The sequence below is a fragment of the Bubalus kerabau genome, chromosome 3 (genome assembly GCF_029407905.1).
Source record: "Bubalus kerabau isolate K-KA32 ecotype Philippines breed swamp buffalo chromosome 3, PCC_UOA_SB_1v2, whole genome shotgun sequence".
NCBI lineage: Eukaryota > Metazoa > Chordata > Mammalia > Artiodactyla > Bovidae > Bubalus > Bubalus kerabau.
Window position 1 is genome coordinate 68276645 of NC_073626.1, and position 26971 is coordinate 68303615.

General features: G+C 38.3%; 1 protein-coding gene across 7 annotated transcripts in view; it reads right to left on the reverse strand.

Annotated features, from left to right (window-relative positions):
* ITPRID2 (ITPR interacting domain containing 2) overlaps window positions 1–26971 on the reverse strand; it is a 97560-nt gene that overhangs the window by 39976 nt on the left and 30613 nt on the right. Inside the window, exons 1-2 of one of the 7 annotated variants that reach the window (XM_055572017.1) lie at window positions 11310–11324; window positions 6021–6122 (exon numbers count right to left, since the gene is read on the reverse strand). The exons of 5 other annotated variants lie outside the window; for them this stretch is intronic. The gene's annotated coding sequence lies outside the window, so the exon portion shown is untranslated. Of the gene's footprint in view, window positions 1–6020; window positions 6123–11309; window positions 11325–26971 lie in introns of those variants that run through there. One more of the 7 variants, XM_055572015.1, reaches the window with a different exon arrangement.

A 26971-nucleotide genomic window follows, 5' to 3' on the forward strand; every position in this document is an offset into this window, starting at 1 on the left:
CCTCCCTGGCAGTCCAATGATTAAGACTCTGCGCTTCCAAAGCAGGGGGCACTAGTTCCACCTCTGACTGAGGAGCTAAGATCCAACATGATGCATGGCATGGCCAAAAAGAAAAAAAAAAAACAAAAACCCAACCAAGTCAAATAATAAAGGGGGGAAAATGCCAGCAGATTGGACACGACTAAGTGACTTCACTTTCACTTTTCACCTTCATGCATTGGAGAAGGAAATGGCAGCCCACTCCAGTGTTCTTGCCTGGAGAATCCCAGGGATGGGGGAGCCGTTATCATGACCACTATTTCACAGATGAGGAATGTAATAGCTAGAGATATCAGCTGCTTTACCCCCGGGCCATACAAGAGACAGAAGGAGATAGGAACAGATTTCAAACTTCAGTCTGACACCAAAAACTCTACTGTTTCCACTATAGCATGCTGGATGGGATTATCTGCAACAGGTATAAATATTTTTCTTCCTCCACCTTGTAGGAATTAGTAGTCACTTCAGTTGTGTCCAACTGTGTGTGACCCTATGGACTGTAGCCTGTCAGGCTCCTCTGTCCATGGGATTCTCCAGGCAAGAATACTGGAGTGGGTTACTACTTCATCCTCCAGGGCATCTTCCTGATCTAGGGATTGAACCTGTTGTCTCTTAAGTCTCCCATACTGGCAGGCAGTTTCTTTACCACCAAATAGGGAAAGGAGTACGTCAAGGCTGTGTATTGTCACCCTGCTTATTTAACTTAGATGCAGAGTATATCATGAGAAACGCTGGGCTGGATGAAGCATAGCTGGAATCAAGATTGCCGGGAAAAATATCAATAACCTCAGATATGCAGATGACACCACCCTTATGGTAGAAAGTGAAAAAGAACTAAAGAGCCTCTTGATGAAAGTGAAAGAGGAGAGTGAAACAGTTGGCTTAAGACTCAACATTCAGAAAACTAAGATCATGGCATCCAGTCCCATCACTTCATGGGAAATAGATGGGGAAACAGTGACAGATTTTATTTGGGGGGGCTCCAAAATCATTGTAGATGGTGATTTCAGCCATGAAGTTAAAAGATGCTTGTTCCTTGGAAGAAAAGTTATGACCAACCTAGATAGCATATTAAAAACCAGAGATATTACTATGCCAACAAAGGTCCATCTAGTCAAAGCTATGGTTTTTCCAGTGGTCATGTATGAATGTGAGAGGTGGACTGTGAAGAAAGCTGAGCACCGAAGAATTGATGCTTTTGAACTGTGGTGTTGGAGATGACTCTTGAGAGTCCCTTGGACTGCAAGAAGATCCAACCAGTCAATCCTAAAGGAAATCAGTTCTGAATATCCATCGGAAGGACTGACGTTGAAGCTGAAACTCCAATACTTTGGCCACCCGATGGGAAGAACTGACTCATTTGAAAAGACCCAGATTGAGGGTGGGAGGAGAAGGGGACGACAGAGGATGAGATGGTTGGATAGCATCACTAACTCAATGGATATGAGTTTGAGTAAACTCTGGGAGTTGGTGATGGACAGGGAGGCCTGGTGTGCTGCAGTCCATGAGGTCCATGCAGTCCATGAGGTCACTTGAATGACTGAACGGACTTATCACTAGTGCCACTTGGGAAGTCCATGGGGATTAGTAACTCAAACATTATTCTTTATGTAAAACTTCTGCAAAGTGTAGTGGCAGTTGGTCTACAATATAGTAGTTGTTTGGAAAAAAGAAAAATCCTTGAAGAAGCAAGCAAACAGATGGACTCTCCTCATAAATGAAACACGGTAAATTCTGTAAAATCTCAAAGTTGAGAATACAATTAAAAGTCATTACTTTTCAAAATAGCTCCTGTTACAAGGAATTCCTTCTCTATTACTTCTGTACCCTCAGTGTTTTAGGTTAAAAATCATCATGTAGAAGAAAACATGATTGTGCGATTAGAAATTCAAGAATTGTTGCACTAAAGCTATTATCTGATGTTATTCTAAGCTTGCTGCTGCTGCTAAGTTGCTTCAGTTGTGTCTGACTCTGTGCGACCCCACAGACGGCAGCCCACCAGGCTGCCTGCCCAAAGGTGAAGTGAGGATTACAGGAAGCAAAGTAGATGTTCAGTGAAAGTGAAAGAAAGTGAAATCGCTTAGTCATGTCTGACTCTTTACCACCCAGTGGACTGTAGCCCACCAGGCTCCTCCATCCATGGGATTCTCCAGGCAAGAATACTGGAGTGGGTTGCCATTTCCTTCTCCAGGGAATCTTTCCGACCCAGGGATCGAACCCAGGTCTCCCCCATTACAGGCAGATGCTTTAACCTCTGAGCCACCAGGGAAGCCCACAGATGTTCAGTATCACTACTGAAATTGGCATATTGCACAAGACAAAAATCAATCTCACGTGGGGATTTATTCTTATAGTAAATGACATCTACGTGCTTTTGCAGCTGAAATTTTTAAACATTATAAAGTCAGGCTAGGACAGAAAACCAACTCCAGTTAATTTAGCCAATTTTAAATGGAAAAGCATATATCAAAAGTGAAACATTATGCTCAGTATAATTCATTACTGATAAAGAAGGCTGAGTGCCTAAGAATTGATGCTTTTGAATTGTGGTGCTGCAGACGACTCTTGAGAGTCCCTTGGACTGCAAGGAGATCAAACCAGTCAATCCTAAAGGAAATCAACCCTGAATACTCATTGAAAGGACTGATGCTGAAGCTGAAGCTCCAATATTTTGGCCACCCGATGGGAAGAGCTGACTCATTGCAAAAGACCCTAATGCTGGGAAAGATTGAGGGCAGAAGGAGAAGGGGATGACAGAGGATGAGATGGTTGGATGGCCTCATCAACTCAATGAACATGAGTCTGAGCAAACTCCTGGAGATAGTGAAGGACAGGGAATCCTGGTGTGCTGTAGTTCATGGGGTTGCATACAGTCAGATATGATTTAGCGACTGAACAACAACAAGGCCTTAACATATTCCTCCAAATTACAAAACAAGATTTACTAGTAAGAAAACTGGCTCGTAGCTCAGTTGGTAAAGAATCCGCCTGCAATGCAGGAGACCCGGCTTCAATTCCTGGGTTGGGAAGATCCCCCTGGAGAAGGAAATGGCCACACACTCCAGTATTCTTGCCTGGAGAATCCCATGGATGGAGGAGCCTGGTGGGCTACAGTCCATGGGGTTGTAAAGAGTCGGACACGACTAAGCGATTTCACTTTCTTCCACTTTCACTGAACATCTACTTTGTTTCCTGTAATCCTCACTTCACCTTTGGGCAGGCAGTTATCATGACCACTATTTCACAGATGAGGAATGTAATAGCTAGCCACAGTCCTTGGGGTCATAAGACTCAGATACGATTTAGCGACTAAGCCATCAGGCACCATACTAAGGCAGTTTGGTTCTAGTTAAGGTATTGTTTCTTCAGTATTTACATAATTAAAAATTTGATTTTGTGCATCAAAATCCTAATAATTCAGAATCTGATCAGAACATGGTATAGTGTTGCAGTTTACAAAATTGAAATATAAAATGCTACACTTTTTATTTAATATGCCATTCTATTTACTTAACACCTTCCAGATCCCTTTGTCATAATAATAGAATTATCTGGAGGAAAGAATTCTGTATAAAGTAAGTTTGGTAAACTCTGCTTATTCTTGTCTCCCCCAATCCCAACCCAGTCACAATGAATATTAAAGACCTGAGAAGTCCTCAAGTTTTTTTTTTTTTTTTTAATAAAACTGTTTAACTTTGCTTAACCCAGCATTTCTAAAGTTCATTTCAACATGTAATCTTTTGAGCCCCCTCAATATAACTGTTAACATTTCCAGGGATACTAGTTTAATGATTTATAATAGGATAAAAGAGGATGAAAGGAAAATGTTTCTGAACCTGTGAATTCTTCAAAAACTTTCAAAGATTTGTTTACAAATCATATAATTAAACTATGCAGAAAGGTGGTTAGTTTGCCTTAGACTTTTTTTTTGATATATTTTAAAGTCATTATGCCATTAAAGTATTTCTGTTTATTGTATATATTTTAAAGTAATAAAATTGAATATTTAAGGTCTATAATTTAAACCTATTACCTATTGTCTGGTTTTTTCCACATTAGCAACAACTCTTACTATACTAGTTCACTGTCCTCATAAATAAGTATTAACATAGCAAAATAATCTTCTATTTTGATTTGCCTCATTTTCCCAAGTATACATCAGAAGATACAGGTGTTAATACCACTGGAACTTTGCCTTACAAATTATTTATATAATCTGAGTAAATTTATATACTTTCTAATTTTGTGCAAATTAAAAACTTGTCATTTATCGTTCATTTCACCATTCCCAGGTTACAAGGTCTTCAGTTTGCCACACAGTGCTAAATTTACCCTCTCCATGGTAAAACCTTTTAGTCTTCATGTTTTCCTTTCAGTGGCTCAATTTACTGGTGTTTCTGAGCAACAGGTAAAAATGGCTCATCTATTCTTCATCAACAATGACATGAAGCAAGATTATATAACAGAATAAGTTTTATTTGTTAAATTCATTAAGGAACTCAAAGAAGGTTTTGAAAATCCTCATAACTGGACATAGTAACACATGGGAACGCCAAAATGTATTTAATTCATTTGTGAAGCTTTAAGATCAGTCCTTTTCTTCATTTTCTTTTCAGTCCTGCCTTAAAATATTGCTTTTAAAGGACTCAGATGTTTTGAATCATGAAAGCTTTGGAAAAGGTACATTTATTGATATCAAATGCTCAGTCTTTGCCACTTGAATTAAACATTTTTCTATGGTACAACAAAACAGGAGGACGTCATTATTGCATTTTGCAGTTTTCACAGTTCTTTTATGTGATCAATGCACTGATACGTATTTTCTTCCTAATTTAAGATTAATTCCTAGCTCTTATGTTACCTATATGATTCTTCCTATTTAAAGGCATTTAAAACTTTTAAAAAAATTATTTCACTATGCATATATTTGGAATTATGTTTATTATAATTGTAACCTCTCCTTCCACCACATTTTATGAGGATCAGAAAAACAGGTTGGTAACTAGATGAGCCATGTATCTATATAATACTGATAATCTATAAAAGATTTAAATGGTACAGACCTCACAAATGCTTCTTTAAAATATACACCCCCCCCCCAACACACACATACAGTCCTTTTAAGAAGTAATTCTGATGTGTTCCTGAACCTGAATAAACTATAAACTGCACTGGCCTCTCCTACCACATTTCCCCTCTCTAATCTCCCTTTTGCAGCCCCTTCATGCCCATCTCAGAACAAACAATCTGCATTCAGAACAGGACCGTTTACAAGTTGAATGGAGTTATTTTGGGTGAGTCATTGAAAACACAGTACAAAACCTTTCCTCACTCACCAGAAATGCATTTTTAAAATAAAGCCAAAGAGAACAAGGCTTGGCAAGTTTGAGGACAAAATGGGGAGAGAGCGGGGTTTCTGCCAGACTCAGCCAGGATTCTGCTCAACCATTTTTGGCTATTCTTTACATTCAGTTGCACCAACTTTCCTTACCATCACTAACCAAAATGTACAAGATCGAGCAGGTAAGCCATCAAAACTAGGACATTCAGTTTCAACCAGCTCTGCACTGGTAGGTAGGGTCAGTAGATCCTTGAGAATTTAGTGACAGTTTTAAATACCCCCTTTTGTCCCCGTGAATTCAGAAGTTACATACTTACTTAATAATTTCTTTTCTCTGATTAAATCATTTTGACAAATAATGATTATAGGCAATTTTTAGAAAGTTGTGTATAAATTCAGTATGCAATCTTTTAAAGTAAGAGAAGTTTTATGAGAGTTAATCCAACAGTAAGATATTAAAGGAAATAGAGCTATAGAGACAGAAAATAATAATCTAGTTCCTAAGAACTTTTAAAATTGAATCAATATAAGTCTATACAATGGCTTGATAAATTTGGGGGTTTTAATATGCAGGTATTCAAGATTCATGCAACAATGTAAGGTCTTATTTATTTATCTATCTATAAAACATGTCACTCACCTTTTATCCTGCAGAGTGCTTTCTAGCTGAAATACAAGTGATTACTCTTCTACAACCTATTACAGATCAGCTGAAGCTCACATCTCATAAATGAAGAAAAACCTAGAATCCACAAGGAGACATCCTTAACATAAAATGGTAATTTAGAACTCTTTCACTGTAAAATTTGATAGTTCCTGAAAATCATGTTTGACAAAGGTTGACCCAGCACATTACTGTGTGCTAATTAGTACATCCTGTAGAGGATCCTACTCTGAAAAGGGGTCCCTGTTCACAAAGAGTCTATCCCCAAGTGGTGGGGACAAGCCAGGCTCTAGTGCCTGGAAAGTCCCATGGGCAGAGGAGCCTGGTAGGCTGCAGTCCATGGGGTCGCTAAGAGTCGGACACGACTGAGGGACTTCACTTTCACTTTTCACTTTCATGCATTGGAGAAGGAAATGGCAACCCACTCCAGTGTTCTTGCCTGGAGAATCCCAGGGACGGCGGAGCCTGGTGGGCTGCCGTCTATGGGGTCGCACAGAGTCTGACACGACTGAAGCGACTTAGCAGCAGCAGCAGCAGTGGATATAATTATGCAAGTATTCTTGAACTCCCTGCAAATTATCAGTTTCCACAGTCAAGGTGACAATTATTGGTTAGGCAGAATGAAAACTCTGTGTTTGAAAGTTAATCTGGCTATGGAAGCATGAGGGTCATAATAAACAAACACATATTTCCTGCTGTAGTTAAAATACAGTAAAGAACTCTGGTTTCCCACATTTTTTTCCTTTTGTGATTAAACAGTTGCTTTAAAGTTATAAAATAAGTACTTACATGACCTTCAAAGCTTATCTCTCCTATCTAAGAATGAGTTTATTGTATTTAATTGTATTGAAGTATGATCTACATATGATCAAAGGTTAAAGGACCAAATATCTATTGGTGGGAACCTCAAACTAAGAACTTCTTCACAATCTTATTTCAAAACAGAAAAATAAAGCAAACCTCCACTAAAATTTCTCTGAGGCAAGAAAGTTCATTACTGCTGTTTCAGTGGCATATTTGGCCTGGATTCCATTAGTATTAATCAAACAGTTTAAAGTTGTGTTTGTTAATAGATTGTTATTAAATGAAAGAACTACAGGGTAAAGGTCAACACACAGGTTGTTTTGCTTAATTTTTTAAAATTCCCCTGAGCCTAAGTCTTTCCAATTTTTTAAAAACAACTCAGGCCAAGTTGGCACCTTAAAACCTTTAAACACTGTAACTACACTAGTGGATAACCAACTTGAAGAAATGCTGTTAGAGAGCATTTATTTCAGTAGACCCAAGGAAATAACAGTGTTAAAAATGGGTACTTTTGATTGAGCACTTGCCTTGTTTCAGACACTGTATTTATACCTGGATTTACAGTGTCTGGTTTAATACAACTCTATACGAGTTTGTCCCTGGAGAAGAAAATGGCAACCCACTCCAGTATTCTGGCCTGAAGAATTCCTTGCACAGAGGGGCCTGGCAGGCTACAGTCCATGAGGTCACAAAGAGTTGGACATGACTAAGCGACTAACGCACACAGGCGAGTTTGTAATACTTTGACTTTACAGATACGGAAACCGAGCTTCAGAGGGGTTAGTGCTTGCCCCAGGCCACATACTAGTAAGGGGCAGAGCGGAACCAGGACTTGCCCCCTGCAGAGCCAGTGTTCCTACACAAGGTGTGTGGATGTCTTAGATTCTCCAAGTCTAGTTAGAGAAACCTCGGCAACCATTTATTCTCATCCAACCGAAGGCACTTTGCACTCACAGTTGATGGGCAGAGGAAATCAGTAACCTGCTACCACTCCTTAATTTTACAAAGGAGGAAACTGAGCTGAGAAATTTGCCTGCCTAAGGTCAGCCATCTTAGTGACAGAATTAATTACGGATAAAAACCCATATCTTAGCAGTCCTACAAACATAAAGGCAGACATTTAAAAAAAATTGTTTTTATCTCATCAATCTTCTGAAAAACTCAGAGAATGTAAAAACAAAGATGTGAGTATCCAGGCTCCTTAGCAGCATGTAACATTACAGAAATCGATACTTTAGGCCCCAAATCTGTAGCTCCACCTAGCCATATTTCTGGAGAGGACTGCAGGTTGGAGACAGTGAGAATCTCTGCAAACAAGTATGTTCTTCAGCTTATGTTTGAGTCCTTTCTTCTAGGATAACATCCTGTTCTCTATTAGATGCAAGACTAACCCAAGACTAGCCCAAGACTGTAATAACCTTGGCCTAGCCGCTTTCTTGCTCTCAGAGGACTTTCTCAAAGGGAACAATGTTCATGATCAAAACGAGGGGGTTTTTTCTTCTCAACCTAAAATCTGTTCTTCCAAGCAAGCTTTGGTTGCCCAGTATAGGACATGACATTTTAAGACTTCGCCTAATGACAGTCACTCAGTCATATCTGACTCTTTGCAACCCCATAGACTATACAGTCCATGGAATTCTCCAGGCCAGAATATTGGAGTGGGTAGCCATTCCTTTCTCCAGGGGATCTTCCCAACCCAGGGATTGAACCCAGGTCTCCTGCATTGCAGGTGGATTCTTTACCAGCTGAGCCATAAGGGAAGTCTTCGCCTAAGAACTATTTTAAACTCTTTTATGAAGAGAAACAACTTTCAGAAAGATTTTCTAAAGAAACTTCAGTCACTACTGTGACTATCTAACATATGATATGTGGGCATTTTAATATATTTACTCATGATTTAAATACATGCATGCGTGCTAAGTCACTTCAGCCGTGTCCAATTCTTTGTGATCCTATGAACTGTGTAGCCCGCCAGGCTCCTCTGTCCATGGGATTTTCCAGGAAGGAAGTGGAGTGGGTTGCCATGCCCTCCTCCAGGGGATCTTCCCAACCCAGGGATCGAACCCGCTTCTCTTGAATTGGTAGGCAGGTTCTTTACCACTAGTGCCACTTAAGCAGACCAGCAAAGAGCTGGGTGCCTTGCTAGTATCAAATTATTTTCAAGAAGATGGTTTTTACAAAATCACTCTATGATTTGTGCAATGGCATCTGCCTATATTGATTCTCAGTTTGAACAGTGACATGGAATGAAATGTGCCATCTCTAATAAGAATCTTGTTAAGTATATCGCCCTGTATTCTTTATAGGAGAACCTCAGGATAAATATCCTTTTACAATATTTATTCCAAGAAGAGTTAAAATTACCAGGACATTTTTGTTTAATCTCACAGGCACTGGGAGTTGGATAACTGACAAAGTGTCTGTTTTCACACTGGCAGCTAGAAAATTGAAAGCCAAATGTGTGGCTCACTCATGGTAGATGAGTAGGTCATCATGGTATGCATCTTAAACCTTATTCATGGATCTATTCTGTCCCCACCCTTTTTTTTCTCTTTCATCTTTCTTTCTTTTCCTTATAATAAATTGTATAATTTTTGTTATTTCTTTTCTGCAACATGACAAGGACTAGCTAAGGAAAATATGTGAGGAAATATTATGCAAAATTGTTTGTTTCCTACACAAATATTTACATTCTTAGAGGGACATTAGGAGGCATGTAAACAAAGATATTCTGTTAAAGGACAATATTATGGCTAATATTTTTCCAGCCTTTTAGAAATTGTGTTTACAATTTAAGGATAAAAACTTATTTGAACTTTAAAAGCTCTAAGTAGTCCAGAGATACAAATGTGGGAAGTATGTGCCTGACCCCATGCAGTGTACTTCAGCTTGATTATGTTAAGGCAAGTGGGAAACTGTCATCAACTAAGGTTGAAATGCTAGATGAGAGCTAAATTTTAAGGGCCCTGATGTGCTATTCCAAGGGAGTGTATAAATGCCAGTGTGAAGTTAGAAGCAGCTTTCAGTTTTTAACTGAAGTGTTTTACTGAAAGCTATATAACTATAACTATATAGTTGGAAGAATAGGGCATGAGAAAGCCTCAGGCAAGAGAACCAGTTAGGAGGCTAATTAGTGGCAGGGGTTGCAGGATGGAGGTTTATAAAGACTAGAGTTAGACAGTGGAGATGGGGCTGCAATCAGATTTGACATATTAGAATCAGAAGGAAAGTTATGACCAACCTAGATAGCATATTGAAAAGCAGAGACATTACTTTGCCAACAAAGGTCCATCTAGTTAAGGCTATAGCTTTTCCAGTGGTCATGTATGGATGTGAAAGGTGGACTATGAAGAAAGCTGAGCACCAAAGAATTGATGCTTTTGAACTGTGGTGTTGGAGAAGACTCTTGAGAGTCCCTTGGACTGCAAGGAGATCCAACCAGTCCATTTTGAAAGAGATCAGGCCTGGGTGTTCATTGGAAAGATTGATACTAAAGCTGAAACTCCAATACTTTGGCCACCTGATGTGAAGAGTTGACTCATTGGAAAAGACCCTGATGCTGGGAGGGATTGGGGGCAGGAGAAGAAGGGGACGACAGAGGATGAGATGGCTGGATGGCATCACTGACTCGATGGACGTGAGTTTGAGTGAACTCCGGGAGTTGGTGATGGACAGGGGGGCCTGACGTGCTGTGATTCATGGGGTCGCAAAGAGTCGGACACAACTGAACGACTGAACTGAACTGATGGGTGGGGAGGAAGAAATAGAATGACTTCCAAGTTTGCTTTCTACTTTAGGTAAACGGATAAGTATTGGTGTCATTTAACATGACAGAGAATTTAGAATGATTAGTCTTGTGGAATTAATTTGAGAATAAAGAGAACAGAGAAGAAAGGAAATGAGTTCATTATTGGACATATTGGATGCAAGGTTAGAAACATAGTACAAAGTTGGAACTATGGATGAAAAGATTGTAAAGGTGTAATGTGTGTCTATGTATATGTGTGTCTGTGTGTGTTTGGAATCATTATATCAGACAGCCATTTTTTTTTTTTTTCCATATCATTCTGATCAGCCTTCTTCCTATTTCCTGGGTAAGCAACTCCAAGCCTACTGAGGCAGTAGTCATCAATGAATTCTGACATATCAAATCTAGTGGATCCTTTCAGCCCTCATTTTCTAGATTTCTTTATAGCTTTTGTCAGGATTGACTATTCCTCACATTTCTTTCCTGATCTTACATTTGCATACTTTATTACTTCCCAGTCTCCTTTACTAACTTTCATCCTTTTACTAGTATAAACTATTAAGTTCTTATACTCTCTCTGACTGAAATGGAGAAGACTAAAGATGGAGGAGTTCTGGGAGAAATAAAAGTTTGTTCAGTGTGTTAAGTTTGAAAACCCATTAGACATCCAAGTGGATATATTGAGTAGGTATTTGGGTATTATGAGGGTTTACCTGGTGGCCCAGATGGTAGAGAATCCACCTGTAGTTCAGGAGACTCGGGTTCAATCCTTGGGTCGGGAAGATCCCCTGGAGAAGGGAATGGCAACCCACTTCAGTATTCTTACCTGGAGAATTCCATGGACAGAGGAGCCTGGTGGGCTACAGTCCGTGGGGTCATAGAGTTGGACATGACCGAGCAACTAACTTAACACTTGGGTAAATGAGTATAGAGTTCAAGGGGAAAATCTGGACTAGAACCTCAGTTTTGGAGTCATCAGCATATAAATGGTATCTGAAGCTACAAATTTAGTTGGGGCCACCAGAAGGGAATTGGTGGAGAATGTTAAGATGAGGTATTTAAGGATACTGTCTAGGGGTGCTTCACATTTTCAAGGCAGATAAATGAGAAGCATCCATCAAAGGAGGCTAAGAAAGATCAGCTAGCAAGGTAGGAAGGGAACTGAAAGTGGTATTCAGAAGGCAACTGGGAGAAAAAAGGTTTTAAAGAAGAGGAAATAGTAAACTCTACCAACTTCCTGAGAAGTTGATTAAGATGAAAACTGAGAATTGACCTCTGGATTTGGAAATTGAGATGTTATTGCTGACCTTGACAAATAATTGTGGTGGGATGGTGAAGAATGAAGTCTTGATTGTAGTGGGAGTCTCTAGGGCTAATTCCTTTTAAAAGAGGGAAACAGGAAATAGCTGGGGTAGTCAAATGATAACAATTAATTGGTTATGCCAGAACAAAAGAGCAGGAAAGCCATTACATATAAATATACAAGCATTCAAATCATGAATATCTATGTCTGCTAAGGTTGGAGAAAAGCCAGTTCTAAAGTTTTGATCCCTTGGAGTTTATTCCCACTTGATTTTAATATTAGACATTCTTATAATTATTATACTATCATTTCCCAGTAGCGTAGTCATGAGAAAAATAAAGGTAGGAACAGAAATACAGACATCTGATGAAGAGAAGGATGAAGATAGGAAAATAGCTAAAAGGAAATGTTGAAGGATTTTTGGTTATGTTTTTATAGGACTGCATGGGAATTAAAACATGTTTACTGGTGAGAAACAGGAACAAGTAGACAGAAAGGTTAACTATACACAGAAAATGTTAGGTATTTGAAGGGATAAGATCTTGAGGATAAAAATTAATTTTAGAAGGTGATTTCTTTCTTTTAAATGGGAAGGAGATATAAATGCACCAGTGTAGTTAAATTTCCAGAGTAAGATAATTTAAAGGAATTCACACCTACTCTCCTATGTGTACTCTGAGAATATGGCCAGATCATCTGCTGAAGTGATGGAGTGTGAGCCATAAGAGAGTAAAGGTTTGGAATAGTTGCTATTAACAATGGAATAAAACTACAAGAGAAGTAGAAACTTCTATAAGCACCTTATAAATATTGCCTCATTTATTCATCATAGTATCTCTATGAGATGTGTTCAGTTATTATTTCCTTCTTACAGATGAAAAAAAGGAGTCACACAGAGATCGTGCTATTTTGCTATGGGTACCCAGCTGGTAAGTGGAGGAGCCAAGAACTCAGCTTTGGTGGTCAGGCTCCAGAGTCCGTGCTTTTAACCACTTTACAATGCTGGTAACAGTGATGTAACTTCCTTTAGCAGGCTTAGGTGCACTGGAGTGGGATTTCAAGAGACAAAATTTTGGATTCCTCCAGGAGAGGATTTCAGTGCTTAAGTGTGATGACAATAGAGAGATTAGGTGATGAGATAAACCACAGAAAGAAGATTGGATAGAAGAGGTAGGGCAGGGGATGAAGAAGCAGGGTCATAGAAGGACTTAAAGATGTGAATCTTTGCTATTTTCTTAAGGTTTTGAATTATTTATGAAGCCTAACTGTTAGTTTGCTAGAAGTAGAGAAGAGGGATAGTTGAAAGGAGCAGGAACACTATTAAGATACTATGATTGTGAAATGTAATAAAGAGAGGTGAGGAGTTTCCAGGAAAGACGGGGTAGCATTGGCAGTAGATCACTGAAGTCCAAAGGAGTTAAAGGCCTGGGCAATAGAGGCGGTCAAGAAATGATGAGTCCAGGGTGTTGGGTGGGGCATCTCTGTAAATACTGAAGTCACGTATGAATCACTCCAGATGAGACAGGAAACAGGGCAGAGAAAATGGCTGCAGAAACCAGCAGATGACAATGTGAGTTTGATGAAGGAATGAGAAGTGGCCTAGGATGAGAGAGCAGTCTGACGACACGAACAAACTCCAGACGGTGGAGTCATACAGGCCAACCAAACTTTCTTGTAGCCACCTGCCTCTGTGAGTATGACAGGAAAGCCAAAACGGCCATTACCCCAAGATGTGTAAACTGGCAGCATTCCTGAAGAGCTTTTTAAAGGAGTTGAACTTTTGAAATGATTAAAGCCTTAAATTACCTCAGAGGCTCAACACATTAACAAAGTAAATATTAGCACAGTTAATCTAGCCCATATAAAACCATTATCATGTAAGTACAAATAGGGCCCTAAGGATATGGATATGTTTTAAAAGGTGGGAGAGTGGAAGGAGGAAGAGAACACAGGAAATTGAGGTTTTGGCCATGGGTAATGTGAACTAATATAAAGGAAGAAGAAAGAGCCAGCAACCATGTACATGGAAAACCTCTAACACATGCCCTAGGAATGATGTAGAAAAGGGGAAGTATGCAAATGAGCCATTTCCTTCTCATTACTTCAGAATACTCATTAGAACTTTTTTACTCATTTTACATACAGTAATATGGGCTTTCCCTGTTCTAATGAAGTTAAAAGCCTCAGAAAACAAAAAATAAATTTTTATAGAAAAAGATCCCACCCCTGAATTAGAAGGCAGGCTAAATTACATAGTTACAGAACTAACTACCTAATATTAGAAGAAATTGTGTTTCAGTCAACAAAAATTCAGATTTGCCTTGGTGACCTGCCAAACCATCACTGCTCCACTTTCTTCCTTACCAACAGAATCCTTTTTATTCCACTGGATATTGGCTTCTACATATAATACTAAATGGTACATTAACCATCTTATACCATGAGTAGAGAGCTTGCAAAGAAAAACCAAGATTCTGATAAGTTTCCCAGATTTAGGAAATAATAATGCAAGGTCTCCATTAAATTTGAAATTTCAGTTAACAATATCTCATGGGCTATATCTTATTTAACTAAAATTCAACTTGTTGATTCTGACAACTTGTTGATTCTCAGGATGAAAACATGGAAAGTTGGATAGATCCTAAGTCATGGATGAAGTAATTGAGTGGCTGAATAGCCAACTCTGCATGAATGCTAAGCCGCTTCAGTCGTGTCCAACTCTTTGCGACCCTATGGACTATAGCCCACCAAGCTCCTCCTCTTGTCCATGGGATTCTCCAGGCAAGAATATTGGAGTGGGTTGCCACGTCCCGAACAGGGATCGAACCCGTGTCTCCTGCATTGGCAGCTGAGTTCATTACCACTAGCACCACCTGGGAAGAATATTTTCATATTGGGCATATCTTCCTTACTGTTAAGCCAATTCTTGTTGCGTTTTCTGTTACTCACAGCCCAAAGCATCCTAACTAATGCAGTTTTATCAGCCCTCTCATTTAGCAAGTCAGTAATACATATCATTCATCCTTAAGTATCAACTTACAAATTCTAATTAATAGTGTCAAAAGGGTTCTTTGTGAAAGTTCTTCATTATGAAGCCCAGGTATATTTTCTGAATGTATAGTTTTACATCTTTGTGTAGTTCTCCATAAAAATTATTTATGTGTAATGCATAACATGTAACGTTTCCCTCTGCACAGTTTAGCTGGATTGGATGTTCTCTAAGATCTATTCTAGTTCAGAAAATGTTAATTATTATGGGACAAATGAAAGAAACATGGGCAGATATTTTCTTACTTGGTAAAGCACCTAACAATAAAGATTATTCAGTGTTGCTGCTGCTGCTGCTAAGTTGCTTCAGTTGTGTCCGACTCTGTACGACCCCATAGACAGCAGCCCACCAGGCTCCCCCATCCCTGGGATTCTCCAGGCAAGAGTACTGGAGTGGGTTGCCATTTCCTTCTCCAATGCATGAAAGTGAAAAGTGAAAGTGAAGTCGCTCAGTCGTGTCCGACTCTTAGTGACTCCATGGACTGCAGCCTACCAGGCTCCTCCATCCATGGGATTTTCCAGGCAAGAGTACTGGAATGGGGTGCCATTGCCTTCTCTGTATTCAGTGTTAAAAGGAATTATATAACAAAGGGCTTCTTTTGACAGTAGTCACTTATTTTAAGAGTTAACAGGGCTATATTTATAACATTTGATGAAAAGCAGTAATTCAACAACTCTGACATGGAGTTTCTTGAGTTATGAAAAGAGATTAGAATGAAGTCCTTTATGTAATTACATAGTTTTGATTCTTAATATCCCAGAGTACAACATAACTTGTGGCAAAATAAAACAAGATAAATAACGAAAGATTTCTAAATTATTATAATCACAGGCTAAGTGACCCTGAAAGCACCAAAAATTCTGAATTTTCTATCCATTTCCAAAGATTTACCAAAGGGCCAAATCAGTTTGTAAATGCCCTTCAAGTTCTATTTTCTACCATGAGTACAACCACAGTGTTTTATAAACAGTAAAAGTTTTGCTTTAACTGACCTCCTTCAGTCAGTTTGGAGATGGCTTAAGCTGACAGGTGCTTTTTATGTGGTGATATATGTGTGCCTATACACAGAGCTGTGTGTGTGTATGTCTGTGAGTGTATATGTGCACTAATTATGCTTGTGAGCTGTCCAGAGGTTATTACATCAAGAAGCCTCTGCTCTAGCCCCCATGTTCATCCTCAAGGCAGATCCAGCTGCACAATACCAGAGCAGGTGAAGTCGGTTTTCCCAAGATCTACAGGCCTGGGGAATGGAGGAGGGCTACCAAGGAGATTGTAATCAACACTTTTATCTGGCACAGTAGTACTCTTCAAAATTATGCTCTTATCTGAAACTAGTCATCTCATCTCTCTCCCCTCCCTTTCTTTACACAGTTCTATTTAAATGTAATTCTGCTCTCTTTCCAAGCTTGCCTTCTAAGAAAAACTAAAACAATGCAGTTACAGACACCATTTATTTTAGAAAACTGTCCACTTACCACTGCTGCCACTCATGCACACATTTGGATGGACTTCCCATGCACACCCCTCAACAAGTATATCAAAATATCCAGCAAAACCGAGTAATTTCTAAGAAAGAATTTTTCTTTCTCCTTAGAAAAATAATTTTATCCATTTTGGATTTTAGAAAGAAGAACCGTGGTACATGCATGCATAGCCACACACCTCTGCAACAGACTTGAGGGGAGAAAAAGAAAGAAAGAATAGAAACATTTAGCATTCTGTGGGTTGGTTCAAAAACACTGGAGATTGAAGAAATATATTTAGAAGTTAAAAATATTTTCATAAAATAATTTTCATTTGAGATTGATTTTAACCTATATAACAGGATGTGTTGCTTCGCTGCTTCCCCCTAAAAGTTAATAATCATACAATACAGGGACCATTCATTGAATTGACCTTGGAAGGATATTTCTAGCTTACTGTTTCCTTCTTTATATTATTTATTTATACTAGGTAAAATTTTGTCTCCATGTCTCACATAAAGAAGAAACAGAAATATAAACTATCAATGGAAAAGAACACTTCTCCAGGGTCATTTATTTGAAATATTTTTTAAGGGAATTTCCTTCCTCAATTTTAATTATCTAGAAATAGCCTTTAGTTTTCTACTGTATCCAAGTATTGCTACTCTCAGAGGTACAAGTTGAATTCAAATATCATTTCTCAGATAAATAGTGCTAACCATTAAATAAAATTTCTTAATTTATTTTCCAAATTATTTTTAAAAGATGATAAAAATTTAAAACTATTGCATAAATATGACATGAAAGATATGGGTTAGGTCATGGTGTATGCTTCCTAAATAGCCATATAGAGTATTCATTTGGGTCTACTATTGCATATGTGATTTTATTTAAAAATTTTTTTAATTGGAGGATAATTGCTTTACAAATGTGTTGATTTCTGCTGTACAACAACACAAGTAAGATACAACTATTTATATATATATATATATATATATATATCTATATCTATCTATCTCCCCTCTCTCATGAGTCTCCTTCCTCCATCCCATCCCACCCCTCCAGGTCATCACAGAGTGCCAGGCTGGGCTCTCCGTGTTATATAGCAGCTTCTCACCAGCTATCTGTTTTACACATGATAGTGTATATATGTCAGTGCTATTTTCTCAGGTCGTCTTCATGCATCAGTACAGTTCAGTTCAGTTACTCAGTTGTGTCCAACTCTTTGTGACCCCATGGACTGCAGCATGCTAGGCCTCCCTGTCCATTACCAGCTCCTGGAGCTTGCTCAAACCCATGTCCATCGAGTCAGTGATGCCATCCAACCATCTCATCCTCTGTTGTCCCCTTCTCCTCCTGCCCTCAATCTTTCCCAGCATCAGAGTCTTTTCAAATGAGTCAGCTCTTCACATCAGGTGGCCAAAGTATTGAAGTTTCAGCTTCAGCATCAGTCCTTCCAATGAATATTCAGAACTGATTTACTTTAGGGTAGACTGGTTGGATCTCCTTGCAGTCCAAGGGACTCTCAAGAGTCTTGTCCAATTCCACAGTTCAAAGGCATCAATTCTTCGGTGCTCAGCTTTCTTTATAGTCCAACTCTCACATCCATACATGGCCACTGGAAAAACCATATTTTTGACTATATGGACCTTTGTTGGCAAAGTAATGTCTCTGCTTTTTAAGATGCTGTCTAGGTTGGTCATAGCTTTTCTTCCAAGGAGTAAGCTTTAATTTCATGGCCGCAGTCACCATCTGCAGTGATTTTGGAGACCAAGAAAATAAAGTCTGTCACTATTTCCATTGTTTCCCCATCTATTTGTCATGAAGTGATGGGACCAGATGCCATGATCTTCCTTTTTTGAATGTTGAGCTTTAAGCCAGCTTTTTCACTCTCTTCTTTTACTTTCATCAAGAGGCTCTTTAGTTCTTCTTCACTTTCTGCCATAAGGGTGGTGTTATCTGCGTATCTGAGGTAATTGATATTTCTCCCAGCAATCTTGATTCCAGCTTGTGCTTCATCCAGTCTGGCATTTTGCATATTGTACTCTGCATCTAAGTTAAATAAGCAGGGTGACAATATACAGCCTTGATGTACTCCTTTCCTGATTTGCAACCAGTTTATTGTTCCATGTCCAGTTCTAGCTATTGCTTCTTGACCTGCATACAGGTTTCTCAGGAGGCAGGTAAGGTGGTCTTTAAGAATTTTCCACAGTTTGTTGTGATCCACAGTCAAAGGCTTTAGCGTAGTCAATGAAGCAGAAATAGATGTTTTTATGGAGCTCTCTTGCTTTTTCTATGATCCAGCAGATACTGGCAATATTATGTCTGGCTCCTCTATCTTTTCTAAACCCAGTGTGAACGTCTGGAAGTTCTTGGTTCACATACTGTTGAAGCCTGGCTTGGAGAATTTTGAGCATTACTTTGCTAGCGTCTGAGATGTGTACAATTGTGCAATAGTTTGAACATTCTTTGGCATTGCCTTTCTTTGGGACTAGAATGAGAACTGACCTTTTCCAACTAGAATGAAAACTGACCTTTTCCAGTCCTGTGGTCACTGCTGAGTTTTCCAAATTTGCCGGCATATTGAGTGCAACACTTTCACAGCTGTATCATCTTCCAGGATTTGAAATAGCTCAGCTGGAATTCCATCACCTCCACTAGCTTAGTGATGCTTCCTAAGGCCCACTTGACTTCGGTCTCCAGAATGTCTGGCTCTAGGTGAGTGATCACACCATTGTGGTTATCTGGGTCATGAAGATCTTTTTTGTATAGTGCGTCTGTGTATTCTTGCCACCTATTTTTATTATCTTCTGCTTCTGTTAGGTCCATACCATTTCTGTCCTTTATTGTGCCCATCTTTGCATGAAATATTCTGTTGGTGTCTCTAATTTTCTTCAAGAGATCTCTAGTCTTTCTCATTCTGTGTTTTCCTCTATTTCTTTGCACTGATCACTTAGGAAGGCTCTCTCACTTCTCCTTGCTATTCTTTGGAACTCTGCATTCAGATGGATATGTCTTTCCTTTCCTTCTTTGCCTTTAGCTTCTCTTCTTTACTGCATATGTGATTTTAAATCTCTAAAAACAATCTAGCATCTTTGAAAGAACCATGTACATATTTTCTACCACCAGTAATTTAACACAGTAATAGAAATGTCCTTGAATATTCAGAACACACTGCCTGCAAGCCTCTAGTACTTCTTTTGTTGAGTACCAAAGGTAGTACCATTTTATTATCCTTGCTGCTGCTGCTAAGTCGCTTCAGTCGTGTCCGACTCCTAGTGACCCCATGGACTGCAGCCCACCAGGCTCCTCCGTCCATGGGATTTTCCAGGTAAGAGTAGTGGAGTATGCCTACTTTAAATGCTCCTCAATTCCCTTCAGCGTGCTTCCTCAATACAATCCTGTTTTACCAATTCAAGCTCGTATCCCACTGACACAAACAGTCTTCTCCATTTGGTTGTATCTTCTTTCTCTTCAGTAAATGTGGTCCCCCACTCACCACCACCCCCACCCCCAACTTCATTTCCTTGTTCTTGCCACCAGAAATGCATTCTCCTTTACCTTCTACTCTTACTCGAGTGCATCTTTTCAAAAAAACTCTTCCTTAGTGTTTTAGTCCATATGCTGCTCTTGCTGTCATTTAATATTCGATTGTTCTGATTCCTGTTAACTAGTTTATTCTTATGGTTTTTTGTAAGCTCCACCCCTTCTTGCATTCTGAAACACACTGGAAGTTTCTGTACCAAACTTTGTTTATTCATTGTTCGTTTTTGTACAATTCAAATTTCTAGAAATGCTAAGTCAACAAGTAAAAGAAAAAAAAAAAAGAGGGGGTTTACTTGTACGAAAAACTACATTCAGGATCCCTTTCCCTTATTTTGGAATGTAGTTTCTAAATCTTTCTCCTGCTGGCTACTAACAGGAATATCATTTCAAGTTTGGATCTGCTATTCCCCCTCTTTCTTCCTTATGGTGCACAGGTAATACAGTGGTCTTCAAATTTGTTTTTTAGGAAGAGTTTTTTGTCACACTCATTCTTACCCGGAATTTCAAATATGTGAAAGAGTTTCAGCAGAATAATTTTTATTTAAGAATGTAGTGTGTGAGGGGGAAAGTGAAGTCCTGCCTGCTTGACCCTTCCACAGTGGCTCCTGAGGCTCCTTGGAATTCTGGAGGCACCGTGTAGAAACATCAGAAACCTTTGTCTTGGCTCTGCTCTCTTTTCTTTGTTCAGGCTTGTGCAAGTCTCCTCAACCTTAAAAGCAATGAACTTGATCTTCAGAGACCATTCCTATGAACTGCAAAGTCTCACAATGCCAGCAGTACTCAAAACAAATAAAAGATTCAAGCCTAGTCTATTTTGTATTCTATTATTGTTTTCAGTCAACATTTTTAGATACTTTATTATAAAAAAATTGGTTGATATTTGATAAAAGTTAGTATCAAGGATTGATTAAAGATTTGAACCATTCAGGGGGTATTTAGATTCTGGTTTGTACATACCTTTCATTATCAGTAAATTTTGAAAATTCTACTTTGAGGTAGCATTTCAAAAAAGAAACCAAAGTGTGTATTCAACATTCACAACGTCTAATGGTCTGTATTCCTTCAAGGAAGCAAGCAGTGTAACACAGTGTTCCTACATAGAAACAATCTGGTATAAATATCAGTCAGATATTTGCTTTGGCGGGTGTTTTCCCTTAACAGAATGTGTGAAGAAATACACAAACCTAGTGTCAGGCAAATGCCATTGAAGAGCACTATCATTCCAGTTAATAAAATATATTGGTGAAATTAGGCCATTTCATTTTGGCTGTATTTAAAAAACTGTCTCTACAGGGCACTGATTCATTTGTAATGGAAAAAAAGTCAGGCAAAATACCAAAACAGTAAGTTCCATTTGATTCCGAGCAACCTGTTAAATAAACCATCTCTGCTTTTAACTGCAGAGTACTTAAATGTGCCTGCCAATGTCTGTAATTTTTTTTTAGAATTCCTGGTTTCCCCATCAGATAAACTTGATTCAACTATCAACATAAAAGTCCTTTAGCTGTCAGTTTGGCTTGATCAAAACAACTTTTGAGACTACTAAATCTTTTTACCAAAACTTTTCATTTTACAAAATAGATTTATAATGTGAAAATCTAAATGAAAAACCCAACTCATCCAAGTGTGTATATATAAGAATGCTGCTGCTGCTGCTAAGTCGCTTCAGTCGTGTCCAACTCTGTGTGACCCCATAGACGGCAGCCCACCAGGCTCCCCCGTCCCTGGGATTCTCCAGGCTAGAACTCTGGAGTGGGTTGCCATTTCCTTCTCTAATGCATGGAAGTTAAAAGTGAAAGTGAAGTCGCTCAGTCGTGTCCGACTCTTAGCGACCCCATGGACTGCAGCCCACCAGGCTCCTCCATCCATGGGATTTTCCAGGCAAGAGTACTGGAGTAGGGTGCCATTGCCTTCTCTGATATATATGAATATATATATATATAATTTTAGAAATATTTATTGCTAAATATAGTTATTTCTAATGAGTTAAACTTTGCAAATAAAATACAATTATAAAACTTACTGAAAATTTAATTTTTTACCATATAACCCTTATTACTGACAGGTTAAATAAAAATTTAAAAACACTTAAATTAATCAGTCTATGTACATTTTTATTCATTCAGTAAGTAGTCATATCATGCTTTTTGTACAAGGAGATACACCCAGATAGGAACTGAGTACTAAGATTTTGTTTCTGATACCCAGAAACTTGCAAACTACTGAGAATCATAATGAGGAACATCAGTATCAGGTAATTATCATCTTAATTGTATGCTGCTGCTGCTGCTGCTGCGTCCCTTCAGTCGAGTCCAACTCTGTGCGACCCCATAGACAGCAGCCTACCAGGCTCCCCTGTCCCTGGGATTCTCCAGGCAAGAACACTGGAGTGGGTTGCCATTTCCTACTCCAATGCATGAAAGTGAAAAGTGAAAGTGAAGTCGCTCAGTCATGTCCGACTCTTTGCGACCCCATGGACTGCAGCCCACCAGGCTCCTCCTTCCATGGGATTTTCCAGGCAAGAGTACTGGAGTGGGGTGCCATTGCCTTCTCCGCTTAATTGTATAGGCGAATACTTTAAATTATCACTTTAAAAAAATGTTGAAAAGCAAGTAAGTTCTGAAAATGAATCAAAGGGGAACATTTTTGCCTGGAGAAGCAGTGAGAGATTCCTGGTCATACTTTCTTTCCCTTTTCCTGTAGAACCAACATTAACCAGCTTTAAAAGCTATAGGTTATAAACAAACAAACAAAGTTTCTGGTGAGGGTGAGGAGAATGATTTTGACTTGGGAAAGCCCGATGGAGAAGGGAAGAGTAAAGATACAAGAAAGAAATGGAACTAATATACACTGAGTACTTACTTAGCAACTGAACTTTTGAGTCTTTTAAGACACTTGTTTCTGCTTAAGGGGAACCAGTTAGAAAGCTACTGAAACCACTGAGGTAGGAATAGAAGATGAGCAAATAGGATTTCTTATCTTGCTCTATTTAACTCTGTCCCAATTGGCCAGTCCTTGAGGGAAGAATAGAAACTAATAGAAAATGTTAAATAAGATTTTCTTTCATGTATTCATGCCTTGAATTTAGTGATCATCAATGTTTTTATTTGGTTTAATTAAGCTATAAGTTACAAGGGAAATGGGTAAATAAAGGTAATGCTCAGAAGAGATATTATGAAATGCGTTTTTGGAATAGATGCTACCCGTGAATATAACTGCTACTGATAAGGCCCATAAGAAGTGTAATATAACCATGAAAAGACACTTGAAAGTAAAAAGATGTTGAGTTTGGGGTCTTTAAGGGAAAGATCCCATTATTTTTCAATAGCTGAAATACATCAAAATAAAATCCCAAAGCAAAGCATTCTGACAGTTAAAATGTTGTAGTTTCATTTTTATTTAAAAGCAATCTCTAACTATACATTTGTGTTTCATTTATCTACATCAGTTCTTTATTTTATGTTCCAAATAAATTTCCCTCAAATTTCTAGCAATAGTAAATGGGAATCTGGTTCTTCCTATTTTCCAAAGTTAAATATCTTAAGAGTAGAAAGACAGGCAATAATTTGAAGTTATGTATGCCTTCCAGAGACTCTATACTTAGTTCATTTTTATATTTAACTAGTGAGAATCTATTATCATTGGTACATTTTTACATCACATATCATAGAATTAGAGTGCATCTTGTCTGAAGACAAAGTTTCTAAGAAAAAAGCCAGATATTTGTGCTCAAGTATAAAACTCTCTGGTAGGAAATGATGACCAAAAGTAAATCAGCCTTAGTGCATATTTTAAAAATAAAAATTATTTGATAATTGCTTCTGTTAAGAGCTAGTTACATGCCAGCTAACCTAAAATATTGATAGGAAAGGACTTACGTGTCATACTAAATTACAACTGTATTAATTTCACTTTAAGAGGAAACATTTTTTGAACTTCTCTGGTTCAGGCTAGTCACAGCAATATCAGTAAATCAAAATTCCCATAGTTATTTTATTGTCAACATGCCTATCTCGGTATGCTGCTTCCTATATTATAAAGTAATAGCATTAAATGCTGTGAAATTCCATATTTTACTTCTTGTGGTATGCAAATTCCTCACAGAAAATGTACATATAATGTTCAGACATTATTAATTTTGACAATAATCAAAAGTTTTAATTTGGCTATTTAAATATGGCTCTTAAGGAAAAATTGCTATAGAACAGGATCTGAAAAAAAAAATTTTTTTTCATTGAGAGGCCAGATAGTAAATGTTTTAGAAATTTATGAGCCTAATGGTCTCTTGTCACTAGTCAGTCCTGCCACTGCACCACAAAAGGAGCCATACGCAGTATGTAAGTGACTGAGCAGGGCTGCCTTCCAATAAAACCATATTTTCAAAAGCAAGTGGTGGGTCAGATTTGGCCTTTGGGCCATAGTCCACTGACCACTGTTATAGGACATATAAACATTTTATATTTTCTCTGTTTAACAAAGATGATTGAACCCCCCTATATTTAATATGTATTATATATTATTAAATATATTGAAATTTGTGAGGATCAAACAAACCCATGGGGAAGGACTTTAAACACTAAAAGTATTGATCAAAGTGTACAAATGTCTAGTTTAAGATAAGTAAGTCCTGGGGACCTAATGTATAATATGGTGATTATAGTTAATAATACTGTATTATATACTTGCTAATTGAGTAGATCTTAAATGTACTGTGGTGTTGGAGCAGACTCTTGGGAGTCCCTTGGACTGCAAGGAGATCCAACCAGTCCATTCTGAAGGAGATCAGCCCTGGGATTTCTTTGGAAGGAATGATGCTAAAGTTGAAACTCCAGTATTTTGACCACCTCATGTGAAGAGTTGACTCATTGAAAAAGACTCTGATGCTGGGAGGGATTGGGGGCAGAAGGAGAAGGGGATGAGAGAGGATGAGATGGCTGGATGGCATCACTGACTCAATGGACGTGAGTTTGAGTGAACTCTGGGAGTTGGTGATGGACAGGGAGGCCTGGCATGCTGCAATTCATGGGGTCGCAAAGAGTCTGACACAACTGAGCAACTGAACTGAACTGAACTAAATGTACTTACCACATAAATGGTAATTATGTGATATGCTAGAGGTATGAACCACCAGGAAAGCCCATCTAGCTGTAAACATATCAGGACACCTTTTCTAATAGTATAGTCAGCGAGAATTATTTCATGTTTCTAACACTTGGGAAGATTTGGAAATATGTATTATTTATGATCCTCTATTATGGTTAATTCTATTATAAATAGGAATTATATTTGAAACTAATTTGGCATTTTTGGACTTTGTATTTCAAATACATGGAACCAGCAATATTTCTTTTTTTCTACACCTAAAAACTAAGGTACTGATTTTTCTTAATGAAATATAGTCTCATTAATTGGAGAAGGCAATGGCACCCCACTCCAGTACTCTTGCCTGGAAAATCCCATGGACGGAGGAGCCTGGTGGGCTGCAGTCCATGGGGTCGCTAAGAGTCGGATACGACTGAGCGTCTTCACTTTCACTTTTCACTTTCATGCATTGGAGAAGGAAATGGCAACCCACTCCAGTGTTCTTGCCTGGAGAATCCCAGGGATGGGGAAGCCTGGTGGGCTGCCGTTTATGGGGTCGCACAGAGTCAGACACGATTGAAGCGACTTAGCAGCAGTAGCAGCAGCAGCAGTCTCATTAATATAATATAAAATTAGTATCATTGCCATATGATTATTCGGTATGAGGAAATTAGGAAAAAAAGAAATGAGCTAAAGAAGTTACAGTATCAGCACTGTTGCCAAGGGAAGCTGATGTCACTGTCATATGGAAAAGTAGAGAAAATATTGAATCTGAAGTTCTCCATGTAAAGTGGGAAATATAAATTCTGACCTAGCTAGACAAAGATACTCCTTTAAATTATTTTAATGTAAAGAATGTTTAGATTAAAAATTGTGATTTATCCATAATAAATTATCCATAATAGATTGAGGACAATTTATTATGGATTGAAGAGGGGTCCCCTGGTGACTCACATGGTAGACTCTGCCTGCAATGCTAGAAGACCCAGTTCAACCCCTGGGTCAGGAAGATTCCCTAGAAAAGGAAATGGCAGCCCACTTAAGTATTCTTGCCTGGAGAATTCCATGGACAGAGGAGCCTGGTGGGCTATAGTCACAAGAGTCAGACACAATTGAGCGACTAACACACATTCAATAGACTGAAATATTCAGATTGCAGTGACAGATGACTCACAGATTTATTACATTAAAATGTTTCTGCTTCAAAGACAACCAAAAAATTGCTTCAGAGTTTTAGAGAAACATGTTTCGGTGTTTTCAGAGTCTCAAAAGAATCTTAATTGCATAAATTATGATACCACATTAAGTGTTCTTAGGAATAACTATCACAATTTAGAGAGTTATGACTGTAAAAATATCTTGTAATAATATTACATAATCTAAGGAAACATTTCCAGTTAAGCAGGTGGATATTACATAATTTGCATTTTTAGAGCGTATAAGGGGAGACAAGAGTGTTTCAAAAGATAAGGGAACTAACAATTCCAGTAACATCATCACTCATTTGAATTAAGATCAAACACTAGACAAGTTAGTGCTAATCAGATGTTTTTCTGACCTATATAAAATGATTCAGCTCTCCCACATCTAGTTACTAGTGAAAAATTAATGAATTATTTGTTTGCTCCAGGTTTGGGAATGTTCTCTTTAGATTCTCAAGCAGATATGAATTTGATGCATACTTCTATATTAGTACTTATCATATTACATCATAGATATTTTATATTTGTGCACATAGACATTCCTAGTGCTTAACACAGAGTTGGGCACTCAGTCACATTTTATTGCTTAAATTGAATTCAAGACTACACCACAGGAGTTCTGCTGTCACTGATATTAACAATATTAACAATGTGAAGATGGATGATTTCTCAATTTGCTGGCACCATGCAAATCACTTTTCTACAGACTATCCGGGGAGTCATTAGATGG